This window comes from Pogoniulus pusillus, chromosome Z, assembly GCF_015220805.1.
Source record: "Pogoniulus pusillus isolate bPogPus1 chromosome Z, bPogPus1.pri, whole genome shotgun sequence".
Classification (NCBI taxonomy): domain Eukaryota; kingdom Metazoa; phylum Chordata; class Aves; order Piciformes; family Lybiidae; genus Pogoniulus; species Pogoniulus pusillus.
The window spans coordinates 117,219,920-117,240,010 of NC_087309.1; the positions used below are offsets into that span (position 1 = coordinate 117,219,920).

General features: G+C 52.4%; 1 protein-coding gene across 1 annotated transcript in view; it reads left to right on the forward strand.

The window, feature by feature from the left end:
* The window catches only part of MAPK4 (mitogen-activated protein kinase 4), a 132,761-nt gene that overhangs the window by 16,971 nt on the left and 95,699 nt on the right, over positions 1-20,091 (forward strand). The window lies entirely within an intron of this gene.

The window sequence follows — 20,091 nt, forward strand, 5'->3', positions numbered from 1 at the left end:
TGGAGTAGAGCACATGGGGCATCAGACCCATGGGTTTGCATGAAACTCACTTCTGGCCTCTGACCTCACATCAGCTCTCTCAGAAGGAAAGCTGAGGGATTAAAGGGTTCCAGGTGGGTGTGAGGAGCAGGACTGGTCAATGCCAGATGACGGGCTTCACCCCACACCTCAGGGAAGAGTAACCTCTAGAAGATTGTCTCCAGTAGTAATGCTGTTGGTTTGTTTCCTCCAGACAACTTGGGGCGTTGTTCTGCAAGGAAGCCGCAGGAATCCTCATCAGGGCCACCAAGACTTGGCCCAGAGCTGGTTTCACCTCTGGCCTGGTAGAGGTCGAGTGTCATCATCTGCTGCCAATCTCCTGCCAGAGCCCCACTTGCCATCAAAGGACAGTTTAGGTTGGAAGGGACCTCAAAGCTCATCCAGTTCCAACCCCCCGTGGTAGGCAGGGACACCTCCCACTAGGTTGCTCGAGGCCTCATCCAACCTGGTCCTGAACACCTCCAGGGAGGTGTGTGGCAGGGGGTTGGAAGTGGAGGAACTTTTAGGTCCCTTCCAGTTGGCTACACCATTCTATGATTGTATGATCTTGGCCAAAGTGTCTTCTGAGATGTGCTTTCCCAAGCAGTCATCAAAAGCACAGCATGGTATTCTGTATCTTCTCAGCTTGAAGTGGAGGAGAGCAGCTCCTCACGACAGGAACACAGGAGGGTAGATGTGGGAAGGGAGCTCTGCAGATCATCAAGTTCACCCACCCCCCCACCCACCCACCCCCCCCCCCCCCCCGCCAAAGCAGAGCACTCACAGCAGCTTGCCCAGCAGCACAATTGCCAGAGGCAGTTGGAAGCTCTCCAGACAAGGAGAATCCACAACCTCTCTGGGCAGCCTGCTCCAGGCTTCCAGCACCCTCACACCAAGGAATCTTCTCCTCCTGTTCAGGTGGAACCTCCTGGGTTCCACATTGTGCCCATTGCCCCTGGTGCTGTCCCTGGGCACCACTGAGAATAATCTGTGCCCATTACTGCCAGCCCAGCCCTGCCGAACTCCCAGCACAGAGCCTCTAGAAAAGGCAGAGTGGTGTTAATTAAAAGCTAATTACCCAAACAACCTTGGGCATTGTCTGAAATGTGCTCCCCGTGTGACATCCAGATGCTGCTCCCAGCCAAACCCCTCTGCAGGGAGGTTGTTGTCAGCGTCTGCTCCTCACTCTTTTGCATTCCCAGCTTTGGGAGGGTTTCAGGCTGGGCTGTGAATCCAGGCTGACCTCCTGTTAAAAAGCTAACTCAGCTAAACCCTGCCCAGCTTCAGTGTGTCACAGAATCGTTTGGGTTGGGAAAGACCTTTGAGATCAAATCCAGCCATTCTCTAATGAGTCTGCTGCTAAACCATATCCCTCAGCAACACATCTCTGCACTTTCCTTCGTAGAATCATAGAATCAAGCAGGTTGGAAGAGAGCTCCAAGCTCACCCAGCCCAACCTACCACCCAGCCCTGCCCAACCAACCAGACCATGGCACTCAGTGCCCCAGCCAGGCTTGGATTCAACACCTCCAGGGACCCTGACTCCACCACCTTCCTGGGCTGCCCATTCCAATGCCAATCACTCTCTCTGCCAACAACCTCCTCCTAACATCCAGCCTAGACCTCCCTGGTGCAACTTGAGGCTGTGTCCCCTTGTTCCGTTGCTGGTTGCCTGGCAGCAGACCCCAACCCCTACTGGCTACAGCCTCCCTGCAGGCAGCTGCAGACAGCAATGACCTCTGCCCTGAGCCTCCTCTTCTGTAGGCTGCACCCCCCCAGCTCCCTCAGCCCCTTCTCACAGGGCTGTGCTCCAGGCTACTGTGATGGTTTGGGTGTTCCCTCCCCCCACACACACTTTGGAAATCACCCAGACTAGACTCAGCAGCTCTGGAAATTGAATGAAGCTTATATTTACAGCTCAGGACAATATACAAGCAGATAGTTACAGTACATACAGTTATAGACAGAAATAGACAAGGTAAAAGGTAATACAGAAACACAGCAGCCCTCCCAGAAACCTGAGTCCCCAGGAGGGGCTCCCAACTGCCCTTCCACCTTCTCCCACCCCTCTCAACCTTACCCCAGTCCCAAGGAAGAATGAAGGATTGGCCAGGGGAGTTAGGAAGCAAAGTGGATTAACCAGAGAGATGGCAAAGAGGCTAGAGAGAAATGCAGATTGGAGCTCCCCAGCAGAAGTGCATTATCTGTGTTTGGATTCTTGTTCTTATACCTCTCAGTAAGCCTATGAGTGAAGTAGACAGCACTCTGCTTTCCTTTTCACAGCCTGTAATCTAGTTCTTCTCATCAAAACATTCTAGCTATCTTCAAACTAGCACAGCTACTCATCAGCTTCACTGTGGCTTTGTGGGGAGCCTGTGCCAGAACCCTTCCAGTGAAGAATTTTCCTCTCATGTCCAACCTAATCCTCCCCTGGTGCAACTTGAGGTCATTTCCTCTTGTGCTGTTCCATGTTCCCTGGCAGAAGAGACCAACTCCTTCCTGGCTCCAACCTGCCTTCAGGGAGTTGTAGAGTCTCAGGAGGTCTCCCCTCTGTGTCCTTTTCTCCAGACTAAACATCCCCAGTTCCCTCAGCTGCTCCTTCCCAGCTCTGTTCTCCAGATCCTTCCGCAGCTTTGCTGCCTTTCTCTGGCCCTGCTCCAGCCCCTCAATGCCCTTCTTGGAGTGATGGCCTCAAAACTGAACCCAGCACTCCAGGCGTGGCCTCAGTAGTTCTGAATACAGGAGGACAATCCTCCTCACTCTTCCCTAGATCTGAGAGGTTGGACAGTTTGCATCACTTCCAAATCACCTTTTTAGCTCAAAGCCACACTCCCCAGTCAGAAGGCAATGCAAGGAAGTGTCTGGTCCTGGGAAGAAAATCATTACCTGTCGTTGGTTATGCCTCATGTCAAAATATTCCCAGGATGCTGCCTCTAAAACATAAAGGGCTGGATGATGCCTCAGCTGGGTTGTTCTCAGAGGAGATACGATCTCTGGTGCAGCCTGCCCAGCTTTCCCAAGGAGGTCATTTGAGAACTTTGCTTGCACACGTTCCAGCAGCTCCTTCATTACCATCCACCAACCCCTCCCGTCCTCGCCCAGTCCTGCTGTGGCTAGCACGAAGCCATCCCACTTAATTGGGACCTCAGGGAAGCTGCTCCCATCCTGCTCTGCTGTAATAAATGGATAAAATAAGTCTCTGGATAGGAAGGTCTTGACTAACTCACATTTTTATTTCCCTTCTGTTTCCCATCCTTCTCCCAGGTAATTTGGAGCAAGGCTTTGTGAAGGTCTATGCAGAGTAACCTTGGCTGCCCATTTTCTGCGGGGTCAGTCCTGCAGACCGGCAGGAATACAAGTGCTGGGAGCTGGTAAAACACTTCAGCAGCCACATGAGCAGGTGATTGTTCCTGAGGCAGCTCCTGGTGGTAAAGCTAAGCCTGCAGCCCACTGCTGCAAGGGACTTGTCCTGAAGGGTGTAGAAGCAGCAGCTTTGTCCTGGGCTGATCCTCAGTGATGTGGGCAGCAGGAGCAGGGAGGGGGTTCTGTCCCTCTGCTGTGCTCTGCTGAGACCCCCCCTGCAGTGCTGGGGCAACTTTGGAGTGCTCAGCACAGCACAGACCTGTTGGGGCAAGGCCAGAGGAAGCCCCAGCAGTGCTGGCAGAGCTGGCAGGGCTCTGTTGGGAGGGCAGGCTGAGAGAGTTGGGCTTGGGCAGGCTGCAGAGGAGAAGGCTGCAGGGAGAGCTTCTGGTGGCCTGACAGTGCTGCAAGGGGCCAGGAGAAAGCTGGGGGCAGACTTGTTCTCCGGGGCTGTTATGCCAGGCCAAGGGTTGAGGGTTTGGACTGAAAGAGGGAGGTTGAGAGTGGAGAGAAGGGAGAAATGTTTGAGAGTGAGGGTGGGGAGAGCCTGTGCCAGGCTGCCCAGAGAGCTGGGAGCTGCCCCATGGCTGGCAGCACTGCAGGGGAGGTTGTCTGGGGCTGTGAGCAGCCTGCTCTGGGTGCAGATGTCCCTGCTGAGTGCAGGGGGCTGGCCTACAGACCTTTGAATGTCTTTTCCACCCCAAACGAGTCAATGATTGCACAAAGATATGAATCAGGGCACCAGATGGATTTGATGTGCAGGTCCCAGTGCTTCTCACGCATGACAAACTGACTCTGGGAGTCAGTCTCTCATGGAGAGAAACTTGGAATCACAGTGCCAAAATCTGAGCTCTCTTGTGGCTGTCCCTGGAGCACCCCAAAAGATGCAGCTGAGAGCAGTGTCCTCTCCTTGGGTATCAACTCTGCCTCCACTCCTGGGTGTGAGATTCACAGCCTGCCAAGGCAGATTGCAGCCTGCGCTTGAAATACCAACAGGGGTGTCAGAGACTGAGATAAACAACATGTCCCAGCATCTCAGAAAAGAAAATTGGTTTGAGCTAAGTTTCTGAGAAGGGCTAAGTGACCATCCTGTTGGTCCCAAAGATCCCCTCTTGCATGAGCTCAGACCCCCAGGAGCTCCCCAGTATGCAACAGCTGGACAAGAAAACAGACAAAGAATGCAGGGTGAGCTTGTGCCTGCTACCGTGGGACCACCTGCCTGACTGCTGAGCTTGTATGGACTGAAAGACCACCACACCTGGAACTGAGCTCCTGTCACCTAACACACATAGGAGGTGAAGGCTTTCTGTTGTGCCAGGTGATGGTGACTCTGAGCCAACCACAGTCTGGCATCTCCTGATTTATCAACAGCAGCCATCATTCCAGAGAAACTGGCCAGACAAAGGGGGCTCAACTCTGGAAACCCCCTACCACACCCAGCATACCCAACACCACTGGCCAGTGGGCCTGGCTAAGTGCCCTGGAATGTGCTAGGTGATTCTCAGAAGAACCTGCGTGTTCAATGAGGCAGACAGGGAAAAGAAGAGAAGCTGCAACCTGCAGGGAGCACTCCTCACACAGTCTCTTCAAATGGACTCTAGGGTCGCTGAATGACTCCGGAGTGACCTTTCCTCTCTCTACATGGAGGTCTTTCTTTCTTTCTTTCTTTCTTTCTTTCTTTCTTTCTTTCTTTCTTTCTTTCTTTCTTTCTTTCTTTCTTTCTTTCTTTCTTTCTTTCTTTCTTTCTTTCTTTCTTTCTTTCTTTCTTTCTTTCTTTCTTTCTTTCTTTCTTTCTTTCTTTCTTTCTTTCTTTCTTTCTTTCTTTCTTTCTTTCTTTCTTTCTTTCTTTCTTTCTTTCTTTCTTTCTTTCTTTCTTTCTTTCTTTCTTTCTTTCTTTCTTTCTTTCTTTCTTTCTTTCTTTCTTTTTCTTTCTTTCTTTCTTTCTTTCTTTCTTTCTTTCTTTCTTTCTTTCTTTCTTTCTTTCTTTCTTTCTTTCTTTCTTTCTTTCTTTTTCTTTCTTTCTTTCTTTCTTTCTTTCTTTCTTTCTTTCTTTCTTTCTTTCTTTCTTTCTTTCTTTCTTTCTTTCTTTCTTTCTTTCTTTCTTTTTCTTTCTTTCTTTCTTTCTTTCTTTCTTTCTTTCTTTCTTTCTTTCTTTCTTTCTTTCTTTCTCTCTCTCTTTCTCTCTTTCTCTCTTTCTCTCTTTCTCTCTTTCTCTCTTTCTCTCTTTCTCTCTTTCTCTCTTTCTCTCTTTCTCTCTTTCTCCCTTTCTCCCTTTCTTCCTTTCTTTCTTCCTTTCTTTCTTCCTTTCTTCCTTCCTTTCTTCCTTTCTTCCTTCCTTTCTTCCTTCCTTTCTTTCTTCCTTCCTTTCTTTCTTCCTTCCTTTCTTTCTTCCTTCCTTTCTTTCTTCCTTTCTTTCTTTCTTCCTTTCTTTCTTTCTTCCTTTCTTTCTTTCTTCCTTTCTTTCCTCCCTCATCTCTCTTTCTCTTTCCCTCTCCTCATCCTTCCCTATCCTCATGTGTGTGCAATAGAAGTAGCCTGTGCATTTGACACCATCTGTGCCCTACTTCTGTGCCAGAGAATCCAACCCCCCCACACCCAGGACTCCTCCAGACTGGGACAGGAGGTGGAAGATGCTAGGAAATGTGAGTGTGCAGAGAACATCTGCTCCAGCAGGACCTACCCCATACCAGGGAGTTCTGATGACTCATCCCAAGGACCTACAAAGGTGGCTGCCTACCACATGAGGGAGGGTTCCTCTTTCCCCTTCACTTTGGCAGTTCTGGGTCAGTTTAATATGGCAGATGGAGAAGAAAAAAGAAACCTTCAAGGAAGTCAATGCCAAATTGGTGAGAGTTTGGGAAAGCAAAAGCTGTGTTCTCAATGCCAGTTGTGCTGTGACAGAATCAAATAATCACAGAATTAACCACGTTGGAAAAGACCTTTGAGAGAACCTTTGAGAATCTGCCCTGGCACAGCTTGAGACTGTGTCCCCTCGTTCTGTCACTGGGTGCCTGGGAGAAGTGACCAACCCCACCTGGCTACAGCCTCCCTTCAGGTAGCTGTAGAGAGCAATAATGCCTGCCCTGAGCCTCCAGGCGGAACAACCCCAGCTCCCTCAGCTGCTAATCACAGGGCTTGTGCTCCAGAATAACAGGTTGGAAGGGACCTCAGGGATCATAGAATCATAGAATCACAGAATCAGTGAGAATTGGAAGAGACCACAAGGATTATCCAGTTCCAGCCTCCCTGCCATGCCCAAGGACACAGCCTAACCTAGAGCAGGCTGCACACAGCCTCAGCCAGCCTGGCCTCAAACACCTCCAGCCATGGGGCCTCAACCACCTCCCTGGGCAACCCATCCCAGCCTCTCACCACCCTCATCTCAACAACTTCCTCCTCACCTCCAGCCTCACTCTCCCCACCTCCAGCTTTGCTCCATTCCCCCCAGCCCTGCCACTCCCTGACACTCTCAAAAGTCCCTCTCCAGCTTTTTTATAGCCCACTTCAGATGCTGGCAGGCCACAAGAAGGTCACTTGGGAGCCTCCTCTGCTCCAACCTGCACAGCCCCAACTCTTTCAGGCTGTGCTCACAGCAGAGCTGCTGCAGCCTCTCAGCATCCTCCTGGCCCTGCTCTGGACCCCTGCCAGCATCTCCACAGCCCTCTTGTCCCAGGGGCTCCAGAACTGGATGCAGGACTCCAGGTGGGCTCTCAGCAGAGTGGAGTAGTCCAACCTTTCAGTGTAAGAATATAGTTTAAATAAGCTGGCCCATTTCATATGACCTTTGCTTGCAGTGCTTTCATATTTCCCTCCCAGGTCTTCCATGTCCAAGAGGGGATATTCAGCCTGGTCATGAGAAGGAGGTTCTTCACCATGAGAGTGGTGAGAGGCTGGAATGAGTTGCTCAGGGAGGTGGTTGAGGCCCCATGGCTGGAGGTGTTTCAGGCCAGGCTGGCTGAGGCTGTGTGCACCCTGCTCTAGGGTAGGGTGTCCCTGGCCATGGCAAGGGGGTTGGAACTGGCTGATCCTTGTGGTGCCTTCCAACCTTGGCTGATTCTATGATCCTATGTCACACGATAACACAGGAACCAAACTGGCCAAGGGTCATGTAAAATGTGACATGGTCTCACAGAGCTGTGCAAGGAAAAATAGCATCTTGCTATCTAGCTAAGTCCAAGCCAAACTCTTCTATCTAAAGCAATCTTTTCCCTGCTGAGACCACACCTTGGGGATAGTGTCCAGTTCTGGGGTTCCCAGCTCAAGAGGGACAGGGAACTACTGGAAAGAGTGCAGTGGAGAGTAAACAGATGTCAAAGAGACTGGAACATCTGTCTGCTGAGGAAAGGCTGAGAGTCCTGGGAATGCTGAGGCTGGAGAAGAGCAGCCCCAGAGGGCATGTGATCAATGTTTACAAATATCTGAATGGTGGTGGGCAAGAGGAAGGGGCCAGGCTCATGTTGGTGGTGTCCTACAATAGAGGGGCAAAGGATTCAGGCTGGAACTCAGGAAGTTCCACCTCAGCATGAATTAAAACTTCTTCACTGTAAGGCTGACAGAGCCCTGGGGCAGGCTGCCCAGAGTTGTGCAGTCTTCTGCTCTGGAGACTTTCAAGCCCCAGATGGATGTGCTCCTGTGTGCCCTTGCTTTAGCAGTGGAGTTTGACTGGATGATCTCTGGAGGCCACTTCAAACCCCTACCATTCTGTGGTTCTATAATTCTGTGATCACAGGATGGAAACTCCTGATCAGTCCAGCATCAGTACGCTTGCAGGTGACACTAAGCTAGGAGCAGCTGTGGAGCTGTTGGAGGGGAGCAGAGCCCTGCAGAAGGACCTGGACAGGCTGCATGGGTGGGCAGAGGCCAAGGGGATGAGAGTGAACAAGGCCAAGGGCAGGGTTCTGCACTTTGGCCACAGCAACCCCAAGCAGCACTGCAGGCACAAGAGGGCCAGAGTGGCTGAGAGCAGGCAGGCAGAGAGGGCCCTGGGGGTGCTGTGAGAGAGCAGCTGCAGAGGAGGCAGCAGTGCCCAGGTGGGCAGCAGAGCCAATGGCATCCAGGGCTGGCTCAGGAGCAGTGTGGGCAGCAGCACAAGGGAGGTTCTTGTGGCCCTGTGCTCAGCACTGCTCAGGCCACCCCTGCAGTGCTGTGTCCATCTCTGGGCTCCTCCACTGCAGAGAGCTGCTGAGGTGCTGGAAGGTGTTGGGAGCAGGGCAGCAAGGCTGGGGAGGGGCCTGGAGCAGAGCCCTGTGAGGAGAGGCTGAGGGAGCTGGGGGGGTGCAGCCTGCAGCAGAGGAGGCTGAGGGCAGAGCTGATTGCTGCCTGCAGCTGCCTGCAGGGAGGCTGTAGCCAGGTGGGGTTGGGCTCTGCTGCCAGGCAGCCAGGGCCAGAACAAGGGGACACAGCCTGAAGCTGTGCCAGGGAAGGTCTAGGCTGGATGTGAGGAGGAAGTTGTTGGCAGAGAGAGTGATTGGCACTGGAATGGGCTGCCCAGGGAGGTGGTGGAGTGGCTGTGGCTGGAGGTGTTGAAGCCAAGCCTGGCTGTGGCACTCAGTGCCATGGCCTGGTTGGTTGGCCAGGGCTGGGTGCTAGGTTGGGCTGGATGAGCTTGGAGGTCTCTTCCAACCTGGTTGATTCTATGAGTCTATGAAAGAGGGTGCTGAGGCCTGGGTGGGTGGGTGGGGTGGTGATATGGAGGGAGATCAGCTGGGACAGGCTCTGCAGGCACAAGCTGGTGAACCATCATGTACAACAAACAGAAAGGAGACAAGTTGTGCTGCTGACACCACTGTCATCACATGGCCTCGTCCCCAGGAGATTGATGCCAGGGTGTCACAGCTGCTGAGCTGCTGGATCATTCTTCCAAAAGGCTGATCCATGCTGTCTTCTGCCATGTTATCCAATCCTGCATTCAGCACAGCTCTTGAAGTATCTCAGACTCTTCCTCCTCCATCTAATCCTCCACTCCTCACAGAGCGCTGGAGGAACTGAGCTGTCTGGAGCCATACTTCACTTATGCCTGGTAGGTCTTGTACTCTGACATTCAGTAATGGTGGAGCTTGAATCATCTTGGAGGTGTCCTCCAGCCTTTATGATTCTACAAGTTCCTCCTTTGAAGCATTCCCATTTCAAAGAGGCAAATGCTAGGAGTGGACAGCTCACTGGTGCGTCCTTGGTTGATGTTCCAGCTTCCAGCAACAGCCTGTGCCTGAAAACAGGGTCTCACTGATGCTGTGGGCAGGGTGAGGTGGGCAAACAGGTAGCTGTGTGGCCATAGAGACAGCTCTGTACCCATTCAGGTTGGAAAAGACCCTCAGGATCACCAAGTCCAACCAATAACCCCGTTCTCTACAAGGTTCACCCCTAAGCCATATCCCCAAGCACCACGTCCAATGACCTTTAAACACATCCAGGATTGGTGACTCAACTATCTCCCTGGGCATCCCCTTCCAGTCCCTGGACACTCTTATAATGATTTTTGTTTGCTTAATGTCCAGACTAGACATACCCAGTTGCAGCTTGAGGTCATTTCCTCTTAGAATCATAGAACCAACCAGGTTGGACGAGACCTCCAAGCTCATCCACCCTGTCCAATCAAACAGACTATGGCATTAAGTGCCCCAGCCAGGCTTGGCTTCAACACCTCCAGGGATGGCAACTCCACCACCTCCCTGGGCAGCCCATTCCAATGCAAATCACTCTCTCTGACAACAACTTCCTCCTAACATCCAGCCTGAACCTGCCCTGGTACATCTTGAGACTGTGTCCCTTTGTTCTGTTGCTGGGTGCCTGGCAGAAGAGACCATCCCCACTTGGCTACAGCCTCCCTTCAGGTAGTTGTAGACAGCAATGAGCTCTGCCCTGAGTCTCCTCCAGGCTGCACATTCCCAGCTCCCTCAGCCTCACAGAGCTGTGTTCCAGACCCCTCACCAGCTTCGTCACCCTGCTCTCAACACCTTCCAGCACCTCAACATCTCTCTGCAATAGAGGAGCCCACAGCTGGACACAGCACTCAAGGTGTGGCCTGACCAGTGCTGAGCACAGGGGCAGAAGAACCTCCCTTGTGCTACCTCTACCTGTGAGAAGAGACCAGCACCAAGCTCACCACAATGTCCTTTCAGGTAGCTGTAGGCAGTAATGAGGTCTCCCCTCAGCCTCCTCCTTTTTTCAACTAAATAGCCCCAGTTCCTTCTAAGAGACATAAACTCAAACCCTTGACTTGCCATGGTCAAGAGGAAGGTGTGGTGCCTGCTCCAAAGGACATGTGCTTGTTTTTTACCTCCTCAGGTGCAGGGGCAAGGGGAAGGGCACTGCATTGATGGAGATTTTGGAGCACCACAAACACCGTGGGTGCAGACAGCTGCTGCAGGGTGAGCAGTGTGGAGAGCTGCTTCACTCCACCAGCATGTCCCCACCAGCCAGGGCTTGCCTGCCAAGCTGCTGTTCAGGCTCCAACATTTAGGCATCTCTTTGATTTCTAACCCTTTGGGGAGAAATGGGAGCGGGCACCATGAGTTAGAGTGGTTTAATTTCCCCAGCCTGGCCCTCACAGCACTTCCCTGTCCTGCTGGGTTTCATTTCCACTTTATTTTTTCTACGTCAATGCGAGTCCAGGGCAGCCAATCACACACTGACTGTCACACATCCCCGTGGGAAATCCATCCTTCCCTGATGGAATCAGTGCAAACAGGGTAATTTCAGCAGAGCTGCTGTGCCTGATGCAGCCAGGCCACACTCAAGCAGTGCTTTACTGTGTTTCGTAGAATCACAGAGTCAAGCAGGTTGGAAGAGAGCTCCAAGCTCATCCAGTTCAACCTAGCACCCAGCCCTAGCCAATCAACCAGACCATGGCACTAAGTGCCCCAGCCAGGCTTTGCTTGAACACCCCCAGGGATGGCAACTCCACCACTTCCCTGGGCAGCCCATTCCAGTGGCTGATCACATCCAACAAGCTGCTTTTCCCCTCCAAGCAGGGGGGGAAAAAAAGGGTAATATTAATTATTAATAACACATTTTTTGTCTCTTTCCATGAGCCCAACTAGTGTGTTCTGCACTGGATCTAGGATTATACACAGACCTTTGTGAAGGCAAACGTTATTTGAACAGGAAATGTGGAGGTGGAAGAGCAGCTCTGGCCCAGCTTCTCACATTTTCTGCTGAGGGGAGGCCTCATTGATCTTTACAACTTCCTGAAAGAAGCTGCAGAAGAGTTGGAGGCAGGTGGGGAGTTGGTCTCTTCTCCCTCCTATCAGGTATTAGAACAAGAGGAAATGGCCTGAAATTGTGCCAGGGGAAGGTTAGGTTGGAGACTAGGGAAGATTTCTTCACTGCAAGAGTGGTCAAGGACTGGCACAGGCTGCCCATGGAGGTGGTGGAGTTCCCATCCCTGGAGGTGTTCAAGAAACCTGTGCCTATGGCCCTCGGGGACATGGTTTGATGTCCATGGTGGTGTTGGGTTGATGGTTGGAGTGGATGGTTTTAAAGCTCTTTTCCAACCAAAACAATTGTATGATACTAAGAAATGATGGTCCAGCCTGGATGAGGCCATTCCCCATGAGCTTCTGGCTATCCTGGCCCTGTAGCACCCCTTGCTCCACTGCACCAGTTGCCTCCTTCTCCCTTAAAGCTGGGACTTGTTTACTATGCACCAATTTATCTTCTTTTCAGCTGAAAACACAAAAAGGTACATGGGTTAGAGCAACCTAATTTGCAGCCTGCTGATTAATAGTGCAGCTGAGGGAACAGAATTGGGCTGCAAGCTCAAAGTGCTGAGGAAGCTAAACTTTGGTGATGTGGTGCCTGCGGCTGGGAGTGGAGGCTTCTGAGGCAGGAAACTGCTCTCTTGTTGCTGCCTTGGATGTGAGACCTGACTCTGCTAAATCCCCTTCCCTGATGTGCAACCTTCCATCCTTGGATGTGGGTCCTAGATCATAGGATCAGAGAGTGGCTCCAGTTGGAAGTGACCTCAGAGATCCTTTACTCTGATCCCCCCTCCATGAGCAGAGACACCTCTCAGCTAGACTCTGCTGCTCAGGGCCTCATTCAGCCTGGACTTCAACACCTCCCTGGGTAACCTGTTCCAGAGTCTCACCACTCTCCTACTGAAGAACTTCTTCCGCAGCTCCAGTCTCACCCTGCTCTTCCTCAGCTCCAAACCACTGCCCCTTGGCCTGTCTCTAGACACCCTCAGGACAAGTCTCTCTGCAGCCTTCCTGCAGGATCCCTTCAGCTACTGGCAGGCAGCTCTGAGGTCCCCCAGGAGTCTTTTCTTCTCTAGGCTGAACACTCCCAGCTCCCTCAACCTGTCCTCACAGCAGAGGTGTTCCAGCCCTTGTATCATCTTTCTGGCCTCCTCTGGCCTCACTCAAGCAACTCTGAGTCCTTCTTCTGCTGGGGACACCAGCACTGTGCCAGGATTGGAGATTAAGTCTCAGCAAAGCAGAGCCAAGGGACACAAACTCTCTAGTCCTGCTGCCCACACTCCTCCAGCTGCAGCCCAGCACATAGCTGCCTGCTGGGCTGCATGAAGGCACTGCTGGCTCCTGGAGAGCTGCTCAGCACTCTATACCCTCAAGGCTCTTTCTTCAGGGCTGCTCTCAACCCACTCAGCAACCTAGTCTGGATTTGTACCTGTGGTTGGCCCAACCCAGCTGCAGGATCTTGCACTTTGACTTGTTGAACCTCATGTAATTGTCACTGGCCTGCTTCTTCAGCCTGACAAGACCTGTCTGGATGGATCCTTTCCCTCAAGTGAGTCCAGAACATCACAGAGCTTGGTGTCACTGGCAGACTTGCTGCAGGTGTGCTCAACGTCACTGTCCATGTCATTGGCAACGATGTTAAACAGCACTGGACTCAGTACAGATCCCTGGGGAACGCCACTTTGAGCTGCTCTCAAAGCACCACAGCTGATCTTAGCACCTCTGGGATGTGGCCACTTCTACATCAGTTCTTCATTTTATCTAATTCTATGACAAAAAAAGAGACTTTATTCTCTGTTTGTTATGTAGGGATCTGTGGAATCATCGTCAATGCTTCATCCCAGGGTGTGCTACCGCAGGTCACTAACAGACACAGCAACCCTTACCCAGTGGGAAAGACAGTGCCAGGCTGGATTGTGTCAGTTCACCACCTTTGCCAAGTTCAGGTCTGGCAGATGACTTAGAAGAGTCCTTTGTCCTGTCTGGCAGATGACTTAGAAGAGTCCTTTGTCCTGTAAGCACTCAGGTCAGTGCAGCACACTTATTTCAGCAACTCATGATTAGACTTCCTAAATGTTTAGGCTAAGTAACTGGACTGTCTGGAAAGCTGGATGGAGAAGAGCCTCATAAACTTCATCAAAGGCAAGTGTAGGGTCCTGTAGCTGGGGAGGAACAACCTCCTGCACCAGGACAAGTGAGGGATGATCTGCTGGAAAGCAGCTCTTCAAGGAAGGACCTGGGAGAGCTGGAGGAGGTCAATGCCCCATCAGCCAACAGTGTTCCCTCATGGGCAGGAAGGTCAGTGGTCTCCTGGGGTGCATTCAGCTGCACTGTGTGGCCAGCAAGTCATCCAAGGACACATATGAGGTCCTGGGTCCACGTCTGGGATCCCCTGTTCAAAAGAGACAAGAAGGCACTGCAGAGAGTCCAGCAGAAAGTACAAAGCTGCTGAGTGGACTGGAGCAGCTCTGTGAGGAGGAAAGGCTGAGAGAGCCCTGGGGCTATTGAGCCCGGAGTTATTTATCCCTGTCTCCAGGATGTTTAGCCTGGGGAAGAGCAGCCTGAGAGGGCATTTGATCAATGCTCAGCGAGTGTTAAAGGGTGGGGGACCAGGACTTTTTAGTGACAGGACAAGCAGCAACAAGCACAAACTGAAACCCAGGAACTTTTCATCTGAACAGGAGTAGAAACTTGTTTGTTGTAAGGGTGCTGTCCAGAGAGGTTGTGGAGTCTCCTTCTCTGGAGAGCTTCCAGCCCCTCCTGGGCACTGTGCTGCTGGGCAAGCTGCTCTGGGTGCCCCTGCTTTGGCGGGGGGGGGGGTGGACTGGATGATCTCCAGAGGTCCCTTCCCACAGTCACCACGGCGTGGCATTCTGTGATTTTCATTAAGGGGTGGATGCTAATTTGGTCAATAAGAGTTTGGGTTTGGTGAAGAGCCTGACTGTTACTGGCTGTTTAGGAAACCAGGGCAGCACTCAGTGTCCCACGGGACTTTGGCGGCCATCCCTGGAGTGGCGCTGGGTGAATGACAAACTCTGGCAGTGCTGTGAACGGTGTCAGGGAGAAGCTCTCACACCAACCACCCTAGCAACAAGTACTGGCAGCTCAGCAGGGTCAGTCCTGAACGCTAACACTCCTGGCATCAGGTGGGTGCAAGGGTGAGCATTTTGAAGGCAGGCTGAAAAGAGACTGGATGATAAACATAATAAGTGACTTAATTAAACACTACAGAGCCTGAATAGATAATCACAGCCCTGCACTGCATCTCCGTGGACAAGGAATTGTTGCTTCTTTCAAGGCAAAGCTCTCAAAAAGCTGCCTGAGTGTTTATATCAATTTCCTGGTGATTGGTGAGGAGGGGCTGGGTGCACTTGATCAAAGCAGGCAGCAGTGCTGCCCGGAGCGTCTGCCAATAATGGGAGCTATAAGAATCTCTTTTATTTTCACCCTGCCTCCACATGGTTTTTAATCCTCTCTCCCTTCCCTGTGTGAGCCAGGCAAAAGCACAAATACCCTCCAGAAGAGGGTGAGTTTCTCTGTTGTCTCCTTGTCCAGCACTTCATAGAATGGGTTGGGTTGGAAGGGACCTTCAAGATCATCCAGCTCCAACCCCCCTGCCACAAGCAGGAACACCTAACACTAGCCCAGGCTGATCAAGGCCTCATCCAACATGGTCCTGAACACCTCCAGGGAGGCTGCAGAGCACAGAATCACAGAATGTGAGCAAAGATCAAAGATTACATTCTGTGATTCTGTGCTCCGCAACCTCCCTGGGCAACCTGTGCCAGTGTCTCACCATGCTCACTGGAGAGAATTTCTTCCTGATCTCCAGCCTCAGTCTCCCTTGTCCCAGCTCAAAGCAACTGGCCCTCATCCTAGCACTTCTCATTTTTGTTGAGAGGAGGTTTTTTTATTCCCTAATTACATTTTATTCAGAACCTGACTCACTCCTTCCACAGCCAAAGAAGCTGAAATCCATAGAGGTGACAATCATCCAACGTGATGAGAGCAGGGCACTAAGGCTGGTGAGGGGCCTGGAGCACAGCTCTGTGAGGAGAGGCTGAGGGAGCTGGGGGGGTGCAGCCTGCAGCAGAGGAGGCTCAGGGCAGAGCTCATTGCTGTCTGCAACCACCTGCAGGGAGGTTGTAGCCAGGTGGGGCTGGGCTCTGCTGCCAGGCCACCAGGAATAGAACAAGAGAACAGAGCCTCAAGCTGTGCCAGGACAGGTTCAGGCTGGAGGTTGGGCAGAAGTTGTTGTCAGAGAGAGTGACTGGCATTGGATGGGCTGCCTGGGGAGGTGGTGGAGTCCCCATCCCTGGAAGTGTTTGAGAGGAGGCTGCATGAGGCACTTAGTGCCATGGGTTAGAGAATCAGAAGATGTTAGGTGATAGGTTGGACTTGATGACCTCGAAGGGCTTTTCCAACCTGGTTGATTCTGTGATACAGCCTCTACTGGGGGCTTGCACCCTGCCCAGGTGTGGATGTCACCTCAGCCACATAATGACGCCATTACAACTCACCGCAGAATACTTGTCTTGCTAACACTGTTCTGTCTCCAGCCACAGAATCCCAGAATCCCAGCATGGCAGAGGATGTGGACCCAGCTCTCCAGCCTGCCCAGGTCTGACTGGATGGCAGCTCAGCCTGGCAGTGTGCCAGTCACTCCTCCCACTTTAATGTCTGTGTGCGTGGGCATACGCCAACTGCTTCACTGCAAGAGGGAGATGGCTGGCCTACTTGATAAACAGGCTCAGAAAAGCCCTCAAATCCCCAGGCTGCTCTCAGCCAGCACGGATGCAGAGGATGGTCCCAGCCCACAGCTGGGATTCTAATTTATTTTCCATTCCCATATGGCCCTTGGCATTGGAGCTGGGCAAAGCTGACAGCTGCTCTGGCGGAAACCTGACTGCTGAACACCAATCCAGGACAGTTAATGGGACAAGTTTTGATGGGTCATGCCTTAGAACCATATAATCATGGAATCATAGAATCAAGCAGGTTGGAAGAGAACTCCAAGATCATCCAGTCCAACCTAGCACCCAGCCCTGGCCAATCAACCAGACCATGGCACTAAGTGCCCCAGCCAGGCTTGGCTTCAACACCTCCAGCCACAGCCACTCCACCACCTCCCTGGGCAGCCCATTCCAATGCCAATCACTCTCTCTGACAACAACTTCCTCCTGACAGCCAGCCTGAACCTGCCCTGGTACAGCTTCAGACTGTGTCCTCTTCTTCTGTTTCTGAGTGCCTGGCAGCAGAGCCCAACCCCACCTGGCTACAGCCTCCCTGCAGGCAGCTGCAGGCAGCAATCAGCTCTGCCCTGAGCCTCCTCTGCTGCAGGCTGCACCCCCCCCAGCTCTCTCAGCCTCTCCTCACAGGGCTGTGCTCCAGGCCCCTCCCCAGCCTTGCTGCCCTGCTCTCAACACCTTCCAGCACCTCAACATCTCTCTGCAATGGAGGAGCCCAGAACTGGACACAGCACTCAAGGGGACATCCTTCACTATGTCAGGTTGCCCAGAGCCCTGTCAAGCCTCACCTCGAGTACCTACAAGGATGGGGCCTCAACTACCTCCCCCGGCAACCTGTTGCAACATTCCACTACCCTGATGATAGAGAACTTCCTCCTAACATCCAACCTAAATCTGCTCTTCTCTAATTTCAAACCATTGTCCCTCAGCCTCTTCCAGCTAAAGTGATTCCACAATTCTATGCTGTGATTTTCTGTGAATCACCTCTACACTTGTCTTTGAGAGGCACTGGGAAGTGCCACCTAAGCTCACAGCAATGCAGGGCACATGAAATCAGTTTCCCTGGGAGATTTTATCAATTACTCTTAATGCTCCTGCTCCTCTTCTCTCTGATTGTTTTCCCCTTGCATTCCCAGGCATAAGCACCAATTCAGTACCCTCTTGCTCATGGCTGAGAACGTTCATTTTAACGTGGAGTGATCTTGTTAGAGATTGCTATACCACCAAAATTGTTTACACACCTCCATTTCCCCCCTGTGTAACTCCCTGGGGGTTTAATTTCCATGACTATTTTCCCAGCAGAAGATGAAGGAGGTTCATTTCCTCTTGCTCTAACAAAGCTTGTCTGGAGGTGATCAATAACTATCGAACTATCACACTTCCTCCACTTAGACTGTTGAAGCAGCTTCTTTTAATTGTTCCTTCACACTGTAAATACAGTGCAGGGTGAATTGGTTTATATTAAGGCTGCTCAGTATGTTGTGCTGGGCATGGAAAGGCCTCAGCTCCTTGGACTGCACAACATCCATCACAGCTTTCTTCCTGGGACAGACATCAGCCCCTTGAGACACTGCTCAGAATCCATCACACCTTCCTTCTTGGGACAGACCATAGCTCCTTGAGACACTGCTCAGAATCCATCAATCCATCACACCTTCCTTCCTGGGACAGACCATAGCTCCTTGAGACACTGCTCAGAATCCATCACACCTTCCTTCTTGGGACAGACCATAGCTCCTTGAGACACTGCTCAGAATCCATCACACCTTCCTTCTCAAGACACACCTCAGTTCCTTGGGATGCTACTCCAAATCAATCACCTTCCTTCTCAGGACAGACCTCAGCTCCTTGGAGCACTGCACAAAATCCATCACACCTTCCTTCTTGGGACAGACCTCAGCCCCTTGAGACACTGCTCAGAATCCATCACACCTCCCTTCCTGGGATAGACCTCAGCCCCTTGGGACACTGCTCAGAATCCATCACACCTTTCTTTGGACTGACATCAGTTGCCTGAGATACTATTCAAAATCCATCACACCTTTATTCTTGGACAGATCTCAGCAGTAGACAGACACCAGCATGCTGCTGTGCTCCAGTGCTCCCTGGAGCAGAAGGAGACCTACCAGTATGCTGGGGAAAGAAGCAGATCTCACAGGTGGCTTGTCACAGGATGCATATTAATCATCAAAATTCACACTGGCCATGAGAGGGGAGCGGTAGAAAACCCAGCAGGGATGGTGGCAGTGTTCACAGAGAGAACATTTACCTCAGGTCACTTACCTGCCACTGTGAGGGAGGCCCTGAGGTGGGGTGGTGAGGAGAGATCCTGCTTCAGCTGCTCTTCATAGGAATTACAGTAAGGAGGGAACCAGATACCCTCAGGCAGCTTCTCACAGGGGCTGCGGTGAGGAGGGAACCAGATCCCCTCAGACAGCTTCTCACAGGGTCTATGGTGAAGAGGGAATCAGATTCCCTAAGGAGCTTCTCACAGGAATTATGGTAGGGGGGAACCAGATCCCCTCAGGCAGCTTCTCATAGGGGCTATGTTGAGGAGGGAACCAGATCCCCTCAAGTGGCTCCTTACAGGGGCTGTGGTGAGGAGGGAACCAGATCCCCTCAGCTGCGTCTCACAGGGCTGTGGTGAGGAGGGATCCAGATCCCCTTAGGATCTTCTCATAAGAGTTATGGAAGGGAAGGAACCAGATCCCCTCAGGCAGTCTGTCACAGGGGCTGTAGTGAAGAGGAAACCAGATCCTCTCAGCTGCGTCTCACAGGGCTGTGAGGAAGGAACCAGATCCTCTCAGCTGCGTCTCACAGGGCTGTGAGGAGGGAACCAGATCCCCTCAGCTGCGTCTCACAAGGCTGTGGTGAGGAGGGAACCAGATCCCCTCAGCTGCTTCTCACAGGGCTGTGGTGAGGAGGGAACCAGATCTCCTCAGCTGCATCTCACAGGGCTGTGGGGAGGGAACCAGATCCCCTCAGCTGCTTCTCACAGGGCTGTGAGGAAGGAACCAGATCCTCTCAGCTGCGTTTCACAGGGCTGTGGTGAGGAGGGAACCAGATCCTCTCAGCTGCTTCTCACAGGGCTGTGAGGAGGAGGGAACCAGATCCCCTCAGCTGCTTCCCGCAGGGCTGTGAGGAGGAGGGAACCAGATCCCCTCAGCTGCTTCTCACAGGGCTGTGGTGAGGAGAGAACCAGATCCCCTCAGCTGCTTCTCACAGGGCTGTGGTGAGGAGAGAACCAGATCCCCTCAGCTGCTTCTCACAGGGCTGTGGTGAGGAGGGAACCAGATCTCCTCAGCTGCATCTCACAGGGCTGTGAGGAGGAGGGAACCAGATCCCCTCAGCTGCTTCCCGCAGGGCTGTGAGGAGGAGGGAACCAGATCCCCTCAGCTGCTTCTCACAGGGCTGTGGTGAGGAGAGAACCGGATCCTCTCAAGTAGCTCCTTACAGGGGCAATGGTGAGGAGGGAACCAGATCCCTTAGACCCCCTCAGGAAGCTTCTCAGCGGGGCTGAGTGGGATACCCACACGCACACAAACACGACAGCTCGGGAAGCTCTTCCCGGGGACGGTGAAGGGAGACCTGGTGGCCTCAGGCAGCTTGTCCCAGGGCACGGCGGCTAGTATCCGGGAGGTTCGGTTCTTTCCAGGCAGCCTCTCGGAGGGACGGCGAAGGGATGAGGTCCCCTCAGACAGCACCTCCCGAGGGCAGCGGGGAGTAGTTGGGAGGAGCGGATTCCCTTCAGGCATCTTCTGCTGGGA